We start from the raw sequence: 12,268 nt of genomic DNA on the forward strand, positions 1-12,268 counted from the left end.
TTCAGATCCTGCTTCAGTCACTTAACTATATGACCTTAGACAAATTATCTGATGTCTTTGTGTTTCAGTTTGATCATTGTAAAACAAAGATATTTTCAATACCATTGGATTATTTTGAAGATTAAATTAGTTCACAATTAAACAAGTGCTTAAAACAAGGCTTAGCACAGAAGAGCTCTAGAAATGACATTTGTGGTAGTGATTGTTATATAATTTACAATATGTTAAACCCTCCTAAATATTTATTTTCTGAAACAATTACTTAGTATTCCTTTCCTTCCCTATTTTAAATAAACTTGTAGCTAAATAAAAAGTTACATTGAAAAGAAATTACCACTCTTTCCAACAAGGATATGTTAAAAATATTTTGAATTTTCCTAAAATATAGGAAAAATTATGCTATCCCATTCTCTGTGGCCCAGCAGTGGTTCACATATGATATATTCCTACAACTGTGTTGCATAAAGAATGCATTTTGGCATAGACGCTGCATGATTTGGAAAGGTTTGTGTTGATAATCTTAAACAAAAACAGTCAAAATCATTTCAGTTCCACTGGAAACCCAGTGGGGAATTGTTTTTTTGCCAAATGAGGGAAAAGATGCCAGCATTTGAGTTAGGAAGTATTTTATGTTGGGAACATAAAAGAAAAAAAAATCTGACTTTATTGAATTTTTACCTACCAAACATTTAAAGCTCTGGGAAGGCTATTTCTGCTAGACCGTTTAATAAATAATAGCATGTGTTGTATTAGTCAGTTATCATCTTGACATACTTTTACCTATTTTATTGTATCCTTCCATAATATGTATGTACATGACCTTCACAGTCATACTGTTAGATTTAGATCCTGTGAATTAGGTAGGGCAGGAATTATAACTTACATTGTATCAAGGGGCAAAACTCAAGTTTGGGTTAAGCATGTATTATATATAGGTCACATGGTGGGATTATAAGGAGCTGAACTAGAGCTTACACCCAAATATTAGTATTTTATCATAAACACATTAACTTTCCCCTACATTATTTGATTTTCTTTAGGCATTGAATTTAATGTGGGATTTTAAGCATTTATATTTGATTCACAGTGATTTACCCATTTTTATGATGGAGGAGGCTCTTTTCCCATTATTTTAGAACATCTTATGTTTGTGAATAACTTCGAACATTTGTTTTTGTACTTCTAACTCTCCCTTTTGGTCAGTTCTACTATTTATTAACCCATCTCTGCTACATTGAACAGGGAGGAACATTAAACTAGTCAATTTGTAACTTGTCAGCAGTTTAGTTGTATTAGAAAGGTTTAGTATAGAAGAGCCTGTAGGACTTAAAAAAATCCAGTGATCTTGTTACCACAAGTAAAAGGAAATTATAATAATTTGGAAATATTTTCCCTAGGAATAGCCTCAGAACTAGACTCTGAGACATACGTGATATTCATCGTAGTTAAATGTACATGACTACGTAACAGCCAGGACTAAAGCTGTGTGGCTTTTGGTTATTTGTTTTCAAGGTTAGTGGTTCCAACTCCTAACTGATCAGACTCACTCATGTTAAAAATGTCAACCTCTAGAGATCTTGATGCAGAAAATCTAAACATATATTTTAAGAAATTTCTCTAGATGGTTGTAATGCTTGCCCAGCTTGTCCGGGACTTTTTTTTTTTCCTGTTTTTAGTTTCTCCTTCTTTTAAAACACTTTCATTGTTGTAGCCTCTTCATCATGTGAGTGGTCTTTTGTGTTTTAGAAAAATAGGAACAAAATAGCTTGGGATCCAATAAGAACAATGGTTGGTCCTTGATTTCCATGGGAATTATATTTATTTTTCGTTATCCATCGCTAACTTTTAAATCCTGGGTTGTCATTTCTTCCCCTTCATCTAAGCAATTAACAAGGTCATTCATTTATGCATTCATTAAGCAAAAGATGAGTACCTTCTATGAACTAGAAATTATGAGTACCACTGGGCAAATGTAAAATAAATAAGAAGCTATATCCTGCCTTCTCACAAACACATGACGTGGTATTTGTAAAATGTTAGGTGTATTATGGATATGCACACTACAAATGTGCATGGTAGAGATGTTAGATGGACACTTAGCAGTGTGAATGTGGAAGCAACCTCTTCCTTAAGAATGAAGGAACATACCATAGAGGAACCAGCCCTTCATCTTGATCTTAAGGAATGTTTTTTAGAAGAGGAGGGGCAGGGCATTAGAGCTTGCATAGAGGCACAAGGAATCCCAGTTTATTCAGAGAACTGAAAGAAGTGCTGTATGGTTAAGGTATTAAAATACGTAGTGAAATTGGGTCCAAGATAACATTGAAATGTATGCTCAAGTCACATCAAGGCCCTTCTTTGGATGCCTTATTATATAATTCAAACTTTTCCCTCTTCTAGAACAGTCCTTGAATATTCAAGTAATGCCATTTCATTCTTGTAGTATCATTAAGCAGATTTATCTGACATTCAAAATACCATTTTAAGGTCAAGGGTAAGAGTTTTGTGGCCTGTGCTTATCGGGCCATTTTTCATTTGTCAGCATATTTAGTGAGCACTTGTGCATTGAATAATGTAAATAACACACCAAAAAGTGAGGACTTCTTAAATATTCTCACAGGATTTCCATTCTACTTTATCAGATAAGTATTTGAAAATACAGCAAGAGATATCAAAGGAATCTTTATTTGCTGAGGAGTTGTGAGTAGTGTGAGATCAAAGGATAGAGACTAAAGTCATTTGTCTGAAAAGTCTTTGAGGGTACAGAAGAGTGGCAGAGTTCAGTCTGAAGGATGAGTCGGATTCAGGTTCAGGTAGGAAAAGAGAAAAGTACTTTAAGAGGTGGATGGAGCAGCAGCCTAAATAGGCAAGGGTTAGAAAAAGGCTAGGGCAACAAGTTGAAGGCTGGCTGGAGCTGGAGTGTCCGGGCCCGTGAGGGAGTGCGGACAGTAAGGACACGTGGCCTCTAAAGAAATGAAAGTTTCACAGATAGTGTGAATTTCTGAATTGACTGAATCCATCCTAAAGATCTCCCAAAAACTCAAAGCTCAGCTGAACTTTTAAAAATAAAAATTAGCTAATATGAAAGTATTTCCTGGCGGTAAGATACTTTCAAACTTTCATTAATTGGCAGAGATTTTCCAGCTTTAACCCATGTTGTTTAAATGCATTGGAAAGAGCTTTAGATATCTTTTTATGTTTGATTTAAACTTCATTTTCCCCCAAAATGGGAAATATGGCCTTTGGCCCTGTGTGCACAAAAGTAGCACTATTGTCACATCTTCATCTGCTAGATGCCTGTGTTTTTAGTGGATATTCATCATTGTCTGCAAATGCCAATTTGCAAGGATAATTCTTTTCCTTGGGTCAAGAATGAAACTATATAGATAAAAGAGCCCCCATTTCTTAATCATCAAAGATTAATATAAAAATAGTTTATGATAAACTTAGAATCATTATTGTTTTGTATAAGTTTTTCCAAATAAGTATTTTAAGTTTAATTGGACTTTTCATATTATTTTCTGATTTTAAAAAGTGGCACTGCATAACCATTAAAAGGTTCAGAGAAATAGTTATATGAAAGTAAGAGCATTGAGACAACTTGATAATATTTTTATACATTTTACGGCAATATTCTACACACTTTTGAAAGATTTTGTAGCCTACAAGATGTTGATGTACATACTATTTTCTACATAGTTTTCTAAAATGAAACATAAATAACATTTCTTACTGGCTATCTAATATACCACAAAGCAATTTAACCACTCCACTATTCTTAGTTTTTTTTTTTATTTCCATATTGTGTGTGTGTTTAAGTTGGGGAGAAATGTGCTTACACCAGAGGTAGGTCATCTGATCTACTGATGCAGTGTGCAAGCAGAAATGGATGACAGAAGGGATGTTCTTCCATCCTTATTTGTTTGTACCAGAACCTTCCATTGTTTACATACATTTTAGCCTCGGTGCCATTTTCAGAAGCTTTATTTGTCTCACTTACTATTTTGGTTTGGATAAAGCTTAAATATAAAAATCCATCTGTGAAGCATATTGTATATTCACATTGAAGGCTAAAAACCCATTTTTAATTAAAACTTTATTCAGCACTCATGGTTCACTTTGTCCTGCTTCTATTATGAAACACTTCAGTCTCCTTCCTAAAACACATATGTCTTGAACATTTCAAGATGTTCCTTGTTGTTCAGGCAGAACTAGTTTCTTTATGCTGTCAGCTCACTGCCATATGTTCCAACTGTTCATTTTGCTTCTCTTTCTGGCATTTATGGAGGCAACATCTTGTATGTAATGCAAGTTAGTTTCATTCCCTTCTCTTTTATGAAATTTGTCAGAAGGTAGAACAGCAAACTGGAAACACTGAATAATACTCTGGCATGTTATCTTATACATGGTTATGGAGCAATTAACCTTTAAGTTATAATGTTTTTGAGGAATGAAGAGAAGATGTGTCTAATGACATCCAAAGTCTTATTAGAGGTAAACAATTATAATTAAAATAGTGCTGATATTATTTGGTGACAGCACACATTATAGAAATTGTAATTCTTTAGCACTGACTATTAAACCAAATGCTAAGACTGAGTGGGAGGTATGGGGGAAGAAACATAAATCAGATCGTCGCTTTATTTTTAGCAACACACCACCATGTTCTCACCAGGAAGTCTCTGATCAGGATTGTCCATACCATTCAAATGGTTTTAAGATCATTTATGTTCTACCTCATGTTAGTTTATAGTCAGAGGTGAGCTAGTTAAAAAGTATAAGTGTTTATGTTGAATCTGAATTGGAAAAGGCAATAATACCTAATATCATCAGAAAGTTTGCCTTCCTTTTAAAAATAGGTTTTTTACCACGTAAAGTGGTAAAAACCTTTCTTATGTGATTTTTAAAGAGTGAGTCCTGGATATCTGAGTTTTTCAAATTGTCTCTTGAGTTGTATTTTAATTTATTCTTTTAAGTATAATAAGTCGAGTATCTTCTAAATGTATCACATATTTTCCGTTCTTTTTAAACATACTAAATATGTTTTATTTGTTTTATAAGCTTTATGGATATATAATTAATAACAAAAAGTATGTCTATTTAAGCTACACAGTGTGATGCTTTGATTCATGAATGTATACATTGGATGATTCTGGCTTACCAATACAAATGCCAGTGGTGTATCTTGCTAGAACCAACAACGCAGGGCTATTGAGGTAGGGTAGAGTCATTTGTGTCTGCAATGATTGCCTCCTCTATTACTAATCTGTGTCAATCTGATTTTGTTTTTAGCATTAAATAAATTTCAGAATTTATTTTCCCCTTAAATTTGCTGTTCATGTTGTAGAGTAGACTTTGGGCCCAGGTTACCAATTTGATGCTATCTATCTTACCATAGATCTTTATCTTGTGGCAGAGTAAGAGGTACAGTGTCGTATAGTTAAAGTCATGGACTTGGTCAAATCAGTCTGATTTGAGTCCTATCAGTATTATGAAGCAATTGTATGAGTTGGTGGCAAAATGAATTATGCTATACCTGTTTTCCTTATCTGAAATAATACCTAGCCCCAGGGCTGCCATGCACTGTGGGAGCCACCTGTGCACTTAGGTCCTGCCTATTTCAGTTAGGCTAGAAAAATTAAACAAGATAATATGTGCACAATATTTAGCACAGTGACTGGCACATATTAATGTCCAGTGAAAATTAACTATTATTCATTAGGCAGCTATAATTGTAAAACATGAATTCGTATACATTTTTTCTTATTTATAAGTTTACGCATCTCTATTTTGTTTTTTTTTTAAAAAAGATAAACTATGTGTCCTTGAAATTAATATGAGTAGAAAGCAAGACATATTTTTCTTAATTTACTGGGCTTCAAAATTTATTTTTGAAATATGCAGGAAATATACAAAAACAAATCAAAGAAAAACAAAACAAAAAACTAAATTCCTCTAAAAATTTTTAAATGAACTATCCCTCCTCCCCAAGAAACTTAGTTTTTTTGATTAATGCTATTGCATAGGAGTCCCAAATAAATTTACTCTTATTAAGGCCTCTGTTCTGTGACCATCCAGCATTTCCATTAGAAATATTTTCCATCAGTTTTGTGACCCTGAAGCTTATATAGGTTTATTTTTTCTTCCTCTTTTATATCCAGGAGCAAGGCTATTTAGAATGGGTTAGTTGATTAGAACATCTGACTCGGAAAATGGGACAGCTATGAATTTGGCTGAAGATTCAGAAACATGGCTAGGGGACAATGATTATTACCAGACTTCAGATGTCAGCAAACACTTCAGGGTTGTAGGAGAAAGAAAATAAAACACTTAAGGCTTAATAGCTTTTGCTATGTGGGTCTTTGGGGAAGCTTGGATGGAGTTATTTGCTGAGCCCATGATAGTCTTTTTGTTACTTGTCCAGCTAGATTAATCGAAGCCTGTTACTTACTCTATCTGATAAAATAGAAAAGAGCTAATGGCTACCCCCCCCAGTACATGGAGAAAATATAGGTGTTTGTGGTTCAGTTAGAGTCTGAATGCAGAGACCTCATCAGCTTAGCTTGGGATTATAGCAAGTATTACAAATAGGCAAAGTTGAAGGAGCTTGGTGAGACATTTAGACCCCGTCACACAGTCTGGACTGGAATTTGTTGTGCAGGATGTTGACTGGGGAGTTCCTTTGGATCCATACCAGTGGGAGGAAAGAAAAGGACTAGAAATTGGGCAGAGGGAGAGTTGAGCTGAGATGCAGGCCTGACAGTGGCCTTGGTCAAACCTGTGGTAAGGTCTGGCACTAAAATGGCCCATCAGAGTTGTCTCATGTGAGGCTGTAGTAGTCAGTGCCTTCATACTTATTAGTCATTGGACCACTCTCTAGATAATGGGACTCCTGGCAAAGTGAGGCAGGCCCTGATGAGGCTATAATTGGAGGCTGCCTCTCCACTGAACTGCCAGCAGCTGGGGTGACATATCTTTCCTTGTCTGTGCTTCTCCTCCAATTTTATCATAACATATGGGATCCAACCTCACTTGTAGAAGCATACCCAGACACCCACTCTGTATCCAATTCTCCCAAATAAACTCTAAAGTAACTCACTAGCCCCCAATTATCTACTTCACCAAACCAACACAAAACCATAGATCTAATACTAAGTCTATAAGGTGGGTAGTGTTTCTCCCAAGCAGGAGTTATAAAGAAGGCTTACAGCCCTGATCACTCCACCAGGCTATAGAGGTACTAATAACTATTTGGCAATGCCAGTGGGATATCCAAAAGGTACCTCAAAATAAATATGCTAAAAAATGAAATATCATTTTTTCTTTCCTCTCAAGACCAAGTCTGTTTCTGCTCTGAATGTATTAAGGCATCCATACTCCAGTTCTGAAGCCTGGGAATTGTTCTTGATTCTCTCATTTCTCCTGGAGTCCCTAAATCTGCAGATTTTACTTCAGAAATGCCTTTTAAATTCAGTTCTCCCTCATCCTTCACCACTGTTGACCTAATATATATCCTAGTTATCTTTTTGTAATGTACTATTTTCACTTTTATTTTTAATAAAAATGATTTGAAAATAAAAAGCATAAAAATTCTAAGCAACTCTGCAGGACCCTGTCTGTAACTAAAATATTTAAATCTTGGGGCTGGGAATGTGGCTTATTGGTTAAGAATGCCCCTCATTCTTCAGTACCAAAAAAAACACATTAAAGTTGTATATATTAATTGGTTAATCATCCTGAACATAATTCTATACCCATAACTCTCCCTGTCCCTACCTTCCTTCCCCTTCTGGTAACTTCTACTTTCTGTCTCTCTGAATCTACCTATTCTAGGTACCTCATATAATTGGAATCATGTGATATTTATCCCTTTGTGTCTGGATTATTTCAGTAAGCATGTGTTTAAGATCCATCTATGTTGCAATATGTATCAAAATTTCACTCATTTGTATGAGGACTACTGTGTGTATATACTATATTTTGTTTGACCATTCATGCATTGATACGCTCTTCTCTTTATTTCCAGTGATCCTGCAAAAATCTCATAAATTTTCATCCCTTGGCAGTTTCTGATTCTATAATTTATTTTCTCTATATTGCCATAATAATGTTACTAAATCGAATAAGATACTACTTATATATATTCCTTCTCTGTACCTTCCCTGACACTGTCCCATTCTTGCTACACCATGGCACCCAGTTTATGGTGGCATTCAGTGTCTTCAGTATCACTTCTTCCTCATCCTCAGGCTTGCCTGCTTTATACTGCCCTGTCCCCTGTGCACCTGCCTCACCAACTCCCTCACTGCCCTCCCAACGCCATGCTCTTTTGCTTACTTGTTTTGCTTCATATATTTTTGTTTTGTAGTGCTTTTGTGGCGGTGGAGTTAAATTTTGAAATTCATGATAAATGTCTTTTCCCATGAAGTCTTCCCCAATTCCCCCAGTTAATTCTTTGCTCTTTTCTTTATTTTCCCAAAATGTTTTTGTTCCTTCCTTTAATTTCACTCTTTATTACAATTCTCTGCAATAATCTTGCTTACTTGCCTACCTTTTTATGTAACCTATGTTTGAACTGTAGATTTATTTTTAATATTTATTCAATAAGCCTAGTCAAGAGCAGCATTCCACAAGAACTCTACATAAATAGGGGCAAGGCTGAATGTGGCATCAGAAGTCTGAATTCAAGGACCAATTTGGCCATTAAGTGGCAGGACTAGGGCACAGCTCTTCACCTCTGTGAGTTTGTTTCTCCATTTGTAAATGACTTGCCATCCTAGAGTGGTGTTGGGGACTAAATGAGATGATTGATGTGGAGACATCTTTATACAGTAATTGTGAGGCTGTTTTTAAATACCAGTTTTTATTAGTCTTGTATAGGGAGTTTTCACCTTTGTGAATTATTCCTTTAAGAAGAAATCACAAATAATGAGAATGTAATATTGAAGCAAATGATTTATTTGAGTTATCTTCATATTGTTCAGTTTGTATAAGTGGTTGGAAACTGCAGGGAAGCAGTGTCTAGATGGGGAAAGAAGAACTTTTCAGTTGTTCCCGTGGTTCATTGAAGGGCAGGCACTCTGTCTTGGGAGGTGGTCAGTTCCCCATCATAGGCAGTGTGCAAGCATAGGGCCCACTAACCTGCCTGCCAGAGGCTGATGAGAAAATTTTGACTGGGACCAAGGAGGAAATGAGGGCTGCACCAGCCTGCTTCTGGGGTTGTTCTCATATTGAACATTTGTATTTCTAAAATTTGCATACAAACATACTGAGAGATGGACCAAAGCTTTTTTATTCTCTTCAGGAGATAAGGTATAAAGGTTGATTTCTTCTTAAACTTTTTTAAATGAAAGCTGTAGATGCAATATGAGATCACAGTAAAAAGCCTGACATTTCTACTTTGTGAATCAGTGCTAAAGCTGAGATTTGATTTTGAAATATGAAAGTAAACTGTAACTGCCTCAATTTAAGTCTCTAGGATTTATATTTATATATAACCTTTAAAATTCTTCCAACTTTTCACCCTGGAGGGGAAAAAAGAGAAATTATAGTCATCTTACTTACAGCTAGAATTCTAGAGAGACACTCGTTTTAGGTTAATGGAAAACTGACATTGCTTTTGCCTGAGCTTCCAGCAGTTTCCACCCGCCTCTGACTGATGTGAGCTCTCACACCCAGGGACATAGTTGTAAGTCTCATGTGTTAAATTGAGTACTTTTGTGATCCAAACTCAATTGCAAATGACTTTAAAATACATTTCTTCGTGGTATTTTAAAAACACTATTTGTTTTTAAACACTGTCCTTTCACAGTCCAAAGCTGCTTCTTAATGTTATTATTGCTCTTGGAAAACCCATTTCAATTCTCAGAAAATGACTTTTCAGTGTTTTCTATTTGTGCTGTTGCCACTCAAACTGGCATGTCAACCTACCCACCCACTCGCTGCCCCCAAGAAGACAAATGTGGAGTTGAATTCAAAGCATATGATGTCAATGTTAGAAGGGTCAAAACTCTGCATCCCACCCCTTTATTAAGGTTGAAGAAACTGAGGTATGGGAAGGGGTTACAAAGCATGTAGTAGCAAAATTAAGAATTCAATTAGAATACAAGCCTTTGGTCCCTGCCTCATGCAGGGACGTGAACTGGAGTGGGGACCCTGAAAGGTTGAAAAGAGGTGATATAACTCTGTGGTGACTGCCAACTGGTCCAATGGAAAGGCACTTCCTTTCAAGTGGCTTGGTAAGGTAACTGGCATCATCCTGCAATCAAGTCACTGCCCTCACCACCACAGAAGGCCAAGGACTGCTGAAGTGTACATTGAACAGGCCAGGTGACCTCTTATCCCTGAGCAGGTAGATACTGAGACATCAGCCTGAGAACAGCACCCCCGATGGAAGGAGAGAGAGCGGGTTAAAGGTGGCAGTGTTGGAAAAGGGCCACGGGAGCACCAGAGTCAATGAGGCTGATGTGCTGCATTGGAGATTGGGGCAACTGAGGCACAAATGGGGGACCTTGCCTCCAGATGCTCCTCAAATCCCTCTAAAGGCATTCTAATGTGGAGACCCAGGGCTTGGAACTCCAAGGCAGAAGAGGCTGCCTTGTTTTTCCTTTTCCTTGTGCTGTCTTTCAGGTCAGGTGTGGGTGTGACTGGCCTCTCTACAAAAGGTGAGACACTTGCCTACCTCCTCTAGGAGTGACAGGAATTTAACGGGACCTCAGACCTGGGAGGGCCTTGTCACTCTAAAGCCTATAGAGATACTGTTCATCATTTTTTCTTGGTTATAGTTAGGAATTAAAAGAGTCAAAATATTATGGAGTAAATTTAACATTTATGAATCCACTCATTCACTGGACATTTACTGAGCACTTCCTAAACGCCCTCACATCATGCAGTCCCTGCGTGAACACACTGACTCCCTATGAAGAGCACCAGTCCATGGCACGGAGAAAAATATCACACGAACAAGAGACTTACTAGGGTGGAAAGAAATAGAGGGGAGCCTGTAGACTCAGAGGAAGAACACAAAGCAAACTGGATAGCTGGGGGAGGCCTCAGGAAAAGTCTGTTGGAAGAGATGATTCCTATCGTAGGAGATAGATGGTGTGGGGTAGGAGGTCAGGCGTGAATGTTCCAGGGAAAAGGAGCTACATGAACAACGATGTTGGATAGGTGAAGGAAGGTTGGACAAGAACTGGGAAGCCCCTATAAATAGTGAGAACATAATAGACACATTTATGAAGATAAAAATTGTTGTGAGAGTTGTGTGCCATGGTAGGCCAAATCCAGGCCTGGTGATGAGTAAGTGCTTCAAATGTCTGCTCTCTCCAGCCTCTTCTATGTCTCACCTGGCTCGCATGCCACCTGTGAAACACCTTTCATCTTGAAAGGCCGGGCAATTGTTGCTGACTCTCTGTATGACCTTAAGAAGTCCCATTCCTTCAGTTTTCCCTTTCCATGAAATATGGGGGTTTTATTAGCTGGATAGGATGGATTGGAAAAGGAAAACTAGGAACAAATGTGAAAGTTCAGGGGCTGCTGAAATGAGCAGGGAAGAGATGATGAGGTTTAGCTGGCGCCAGCTTACCTTCCAGTCCCGGCACCAGCCACTCCCCACTCATTGATCGATCATTCAATTCCCAAAGCTCTAAACACACCACACTGGGGACCAAGCCTTCCACACATGCATCTTTGAGGGATGCTTCATATCCATACCATAACATGTGGCTTCTCTTAGGATGTGACTTTTGAGCTGAAATGTGAGGCACTAATAGGAATTAACCAGGCACAGGGACAGCTGTCCTTCAGTTCTGTGCATTCAACAGTGTGCCTATGGATCCGTGGGTCAGATGAGGTGGGTCTGGAGTCTAGCAGAGGCTCTGCATAATAAAGGAGGAGAGCCAAAAACAGAAGGAGGGGGAGACATGAGAGAATTGCAGGGACAGGGATGGAGAGGACTGAGAACCCTCCTGCAGCAGGAGGTTGGAGAAGAGGTGGAGGAGATCTCTGAGGAATCCTAGGGGGCTGCTGAGGAATGTTTAAAATAGGATGGTCCATGTTCAATTTTAGATTGTGCTTTAGATTGTGGTCTATGGACCTTCCCCACCCAAACCTTCAGTATAAACTGTTGTCCACAAATGACTTGCTTGAATGGTTTTGGGGGAAATCAAGGAAAAGCTAAGTTCTCAGGGTTAGTGAGGAACAGCGATCAGATATCTGAGAAGAAACCTCATGTCTCATGAGAGGTCCAAAGGTTGGGAGCCAAAATTTG

The sequence above is a fragment of the Spermophilus citellus genome (genome assembly GCF_964194105.1).
Source record: "Spermophilus citellus genome assembly, chromosome: 9".
Taxonomy (NCBI): Eukaryota; Metazoa; Chordata; class Mammalia; order Rodentia; family Sciuridae; genus Spermophilus; species Spermophilus citellus.